The sequence below is a fragment of the Mytilus trossulus genome, chromosome 4 (assembly GCF_036588685.1).
Source record: "Mytilus trossulus isolate FHL-02 chromosome 4, PNRI_Mtr1.1.1.hap1, whole genome shotgun sequence".
NCBI lineage: Eukaryota > Metazoa > Mollusca > Bivalvia > Mytilida > Mytilidae > Mytilus > Mytilus trossulus.
This window is the reverse complement of record NC_086376.1, coordinates 29,372,201-29,378,200: the sequence shown is the minus strand read 5'-3', so window position 1 is coordinate 29,378,200 and position 6,000 is coordinate 29,372,201.

Genomic DNA, 6,000 nt, shown 5'->3' with positions numbered 1-6,000 from the left:
TGATATTATGTTTAGGTTACATTCGGAAGTATTCGGGTTTTATCAAAATAAATACACTTAAAAAATTACCGCGAAAATATGAAAAGATTTGTTTTAAAGAATTTATAAATCAATTCAAATCAAAAAATGTTATTGCTGTAAATTCCTATACAGAAATGATACCAACCGACATTTACAAAATACAAATACAAATACAAATACAAAAATAAACAAACAAACAAAACAAAAAAAACAAAAAAACAAACACATTTCTCAATGATAAAAGATACATATTTTATATTTAAATTGCTTGGAGGTGTTATTCATACAATATTGTTAGTTCAAGCTATTATAATCAGCTTTAATACTATAAAAGCTCTTTTAACAACATTATGTTGGCTTTAAATCGGAATGTTCAAATCATATCGCTTATTCCAGCTACACTTACACGGTACTAATGTCCGTAATATCTTTTGTTAATTAGATATGCGTGAACAAGATAAGTTTAGTTTCATTTTGAAAAGTAATGATACCGTATCATTACTTTTCAAAATGAAACTAAACTTATCTTGTTCACGCATATTTGATTAACAAAAGATGGAAATATATCACTTAAAATTACAAAAGAGTACATTTCTATTAAGTTCTTTATGCTTTATATTGAATGGGGAAATGGAACTCATCTTCAATTCCATTCTTACAAATTGGACAAATTCTCTGTTCTAAAGGTGTTCTAGTATATCTACAAACTTCTATTAGTAATTTACTATTACTAATTCTGATTTTTACCATTTTAGAAATAACACTTTTGTTAAGGTCCACAAGGACGTATATTAGTATGTTAGTTATACGTCCTTGAGGTCCAGTAGAAGATATTTTTCTAATTCAAAATTATTTTTAACTTTGCAATATGTTCTTATGTACAGTAGTTGTCGTTTGTTCATGTAATATATACGTGTTTCTCGTTTTTTTTTTTATATAGATTAGACCGTTGGTTTTCCCGTTTGAATGGTTTTACACTAGTAATTTTGGGGCCCTTTACAGCTTGTTGTTCGGTGTGAGCCAAGGCTCCGTGTTGAAGGCCGTACATTGACCTATAATGGTTTACTTTTTTATAAATTGTTATTTGGATGGAGAGTTGTCTCATTGGCACTCACACCACAGCTTCCTATATCTATTAGTTTATTACCAAGACTATTACCATTATGAGAGTCACAAAAAGAGCTTGTTTCCAGTATTTTATGAATTCCTCTTCTAATTTATTTTGAAATGAAAAAAGTGATTTTTTCTTTGACATAGTATTTCAGTTGTTTTTCCCAGACATGCTAAAAACCAAGTTCACCTAATAACACTTTTAATTTACTACAAAACCCATTAGGAAAGTTTAAGTTTTCATTGTATGCTTTCTTTACCATATACTCTCACTGTCCATATTAATGATATGATGCCAGAAGTTAAGTGTATTTTTAAGGGCTGACAATGTAAGTGGGAATAAACCTAATTCAGAAAGTACAGCTTTATTAACATCACCTTTATTTACACCCAATAAAGGTTTAGCAAATTTTATTTGAATTTTATTTGGACTGAAGTTTGCATAGTTTGACTCGATGGTAGTATTTTGTTTCACTAAACTAATAGTAGCCCAAACTTCACTGCTATATAACAGAATAGGTTAAACGCATGAATCAAAAAGCTTTACATTGTAAATGTGGAAGTAAATTCATCTTTTCAGAAAATAATAAAAGAATTTATTTTAGAAACGAACTATCTACTCATTTCTCATTAAATTCGCATCTTATTCAAAAGATTAAGAATCAAACACTGTATTTTAATTTTAAAGTCTTACTATGAAAATCCTTGCCACAATAGAATTATCAAAATAAACGGTGTCTTATAACTGAGCTGAGGCATGCACTTAGGGGACGACCATTTGGTTTTCTGGGGGGCGGGAGGATGTTGAAAATAAATAACTCAGCCTTGATAATCACAAAAATAAATGGTTTGTTCTGTGGTAGTTTGAAAATAAATTACCTGACTTGCAATGTTTCGAAAATAAAAACTCAGCAGGTATAATCGAAAGTATGAGATGGCACCAGATTCTTCATAAATTCAGCTTATTACCAAAAAAAAATCGTGAAACACTTCCCAACTTTTTTAACAATGAAAGTATAGTTTATTTAAATATACTTGAAATGTCTGAAAATTGGTTTAATTTAACTTGAGGTATATTGTCTCAGGAAACCACACCTCACTTTTATTTTAACAGGGCCGTAATAACATTGAGGCAAATGCCTCATGTAGGAAATTTTAAAACCAAACGCTTGCCTCCATATCAAATTGCGTTCACGGCGAGTGCCTTGCAACAAGCAAGTTCTGTTTTCCCGCAGACGTAGCCCTGATTTTCGGGAACAATGTTTCTTATTTATTTGTCTTTTGTTCATTGATTGCCCTTCTGATATTCTGTTAGTGTTACATTCCTTTGTGTTATCTATTAATTTTGTTATGAACTTGATCATAAGTTTAAAAAAAAAACCAGCAGCCACAGACTTAACTATGCGAATTCCATTTTTGCTTTAATTATCATGCACATTGGTCTTTTGATGTTGTCCCATGAATCTTAAGTCTTACACTGAATTTATACATTTTGCTTTGAGACCAAAATATGGTAAAAACTTGCATTTTCAGATTATAAAAGGGTATTCGGAACAACCAGAAATAATGATTTTGCATCATTTGTTCTATAGCTTCTTGGGCCTTTAGTGGCTCCAAAACCCTTCACAAAAACTTTGCGGCAAAATATGTTTGTCAATACTTTTAAAACAGGATAGTTACAACCAAACTTTAATACTATGAATGCAGTTGGGAATATAAAAGATTCATTTCTGCAGAGGATTATGATTAATTCTGATTAAATGCCACATAATGACTTGACTATACATGTACTATTATGATAAACAAATCAATTAAAAATTGTATGTTTTCGAATATCATAAATATAGTATGAAAATGAATCATCAGTCCCTTGCTTTAATGAAAATGAAAACTCTTGCTTTAATAGTGCAGAAAATGAATAATCTGTTCTCTTAGTTCAAAAAATAAATAACTGATCAAAAACAAATCCTCCTCCCCCTTATTGCATACATATAGATTCTTACATTGATACCAGTGGATTATCGGATTTATCCAATCGAGATAGTTAAATTATCAATTTTAAAGTTCGAGCCGCCTCGTCGAGTACTTTAAAATTTATAATTTAACTATCGAGATTGGATAAATCCGATAATCCACGAGTAACTATGTAAGAATCTGTTTCTCTAATGATTAAAAAGACATTTTCTTTTTTTGTTTACCGAAAATCCCCTTCGAGTGCCTTTCACATTGCACGAAGTTGTCAATTTCATTAACACCTGTTATCATATTTTGGTTAATCCAGTCAGCCAAAAAGGTCATGACCCTTAAAATCATCCAATGATCTTCTGAGATCACCAGCAACCACACGTTGATTAAATTTTTTTATACAATGGGTTCGAAAAGGGATAAATTTCCATAGAATTAGAGAAAGAGTATTTATCTCCCAATTGATACGATATTCTCGAGCTTGTATTTGAAATACAAGCTCGAGAATATCGAAATTTTCCTCTCCTTATTTCCTTGATAGATGGTTGTTGCTCACAAGGAAGCTATTCAACCAATATTTTCGAATGGTGAAGTTGAAAACGTCATTTCGTAAATTTGTAAATTACAGACGCCATCACCAGTTGGTTGACCTTTATGGATTATTCGTTTCACAATTGATACGGGATATGTTCCCTGTCGTAACTACAATCCTGTTCCCTTTTCACGAATATGACCTACAGAATAAGACTATTTATTTTATCGGGTGTGTTAGGCAGCAACCATTTGATTTTCGGGGGGGGGGGGGGGAGGGGGCTATGGTTTTTTTTGGAAAAAAAAGTTTGTTTCCAGGTTTTGGTGAAAAAAATAATTTGTTTCGGACCCTGAGAAAAAAAAATTGTTTGTTTCACCCTCAGCTGCCAGTATATGTAATGCTAAAATTGAAAGAAAAAAATTGTTTTCGGTTTGCAGAGAAAAAAAAACATAGCCCCCCCCCCCAGAAAATCAAATGGTTGCTGCCTTATAGAATGAGCAACATGACAGGTGCCACATGTAGAGCAGGATCTGCTTACCCTCCTGGAGCACATGACATCACCTCCAGTTTTTGGTGGGGTTCGTGTTGCTTAGTCTTTTGTTTTCTATGTTGTGTCTTGTGTGCTATTATTTGTCTGTTTGTCATTTTCATTTTAAGCCATAGAATTGTCAGATTATTTTCTATCTATAAGTTTGAATCTCCCTTTGGTATCTTTCGCCCCTCTTTTGTTGCCACTCTTTCAGGAACTTTATTGATTTCTAACATATTGCTAACATATTAAGTTTCAGAGTGCACACCCTAAAACATATTGCCTGCTTTACTTGTATTGATTGAATATATTCTGAAAGCCTTTAATATGAAGGATTTTACTCTGATATACACGAATCTGACCAGGCAGTCATATTCACCATGCAATCATTCAATACACCAAATATAGTTAACCTGTTGCTAACAGATAACAGACCGATACATAGACACAAAGAGGGTACGATACATAGACACAAGAGGGTACGCTGAAATTTCTAGCCTTCCTTACTAACAATTGATATTATGTTGATAGTCCTAATTATAAAGCTTTACTACAACTATCACATAAACTAAACATGATCCAAGGAATTGAGGTCAAGGTCAGAAAAACCAAATGAGAAATACAGGTACACCTAACAATCATTTAATACACTAAATATAGTTGACCTATTGCTATATTATAGTTTCAAAGAAACAGACTTAACCAAGAAAACTAAATATTGACCAATGAACCATGAAAATTAGGTCAAGGTCTGATGAAACATGCCAGACAGACATGTACACTTTACACTCAATCTATGCATCAAATATACAGTGTAGTTGACCTATTGCTTATAGTATCTAAGAAACAAACTTAATCATGAAAACTTAACACTGAGCAATGAACCATGACATTGAGATCAAGGTCAAATAAAACCTATGAGACTGACATGTACTTTGTAAAATATTTCCATACACCAAATATAGATATCAAAGATGACCTATTGCATATAGTATTAGAAAAAAAAGAAAAAAACTAAAACACTTTACTTTGACCACTGAACAATGGAAATTAGGTCAAGTACAATGGACATGTGACAGACGAAATATTTGTAACATAAGGCATTTATATACTAAGTAAGAAGCATCCAGGTCTTCCACCTTCTAAAATATGAGGCTTATGACTTGGCTGATGAGTTGTCTCATTGGCACTCATACCGCAGCTTTTTATATCTATTTATACTCTGGTTGACAACACTAGTCCACAGGTGCTTGAGGACAGGATCCTGTATGAGCCCCATATAGTCCCTCTCCCTTTTTTTTTTTTTATTCATAAATCTCAGATTTTTCGATATATATCACTTATTTGTACCATATATATACTAATGTACCATATGTATACTCTAAATATGCATGTTTACTATCAACGCTCTATAGTCGAGATTCACGTTGATAGTAAACATGCATATTTAGAGTATAAATATGGTATATTAGTATATATATATGGTACAAATAAGTGATATATATCGAAAAATCTGAGATTTATGAATATAAAAAAAAGGGGGGGAGGGACTATATGGGGCTCATACAGGATCCTGTCCTCAAGCACCTGTGCACTAGTCAAAAAAAATAATTTCAGACAGACATTTCCACCTTATAATCATTCCATATACCAAATACAGATGATGATCTATTATTGCTTATAGTTTCTGAGAAACATACCGAAAAGAAACTTGAACAATGAACCATAAATATGCTGCAGGATAGTAATCAACATCTCACATTCTGCAAATTTAAACACTGGCAAGACAAAAGCTATGCATGTACATAAATTAGGCTGTTAGTTTTCTCGTTTGAATTGTTTT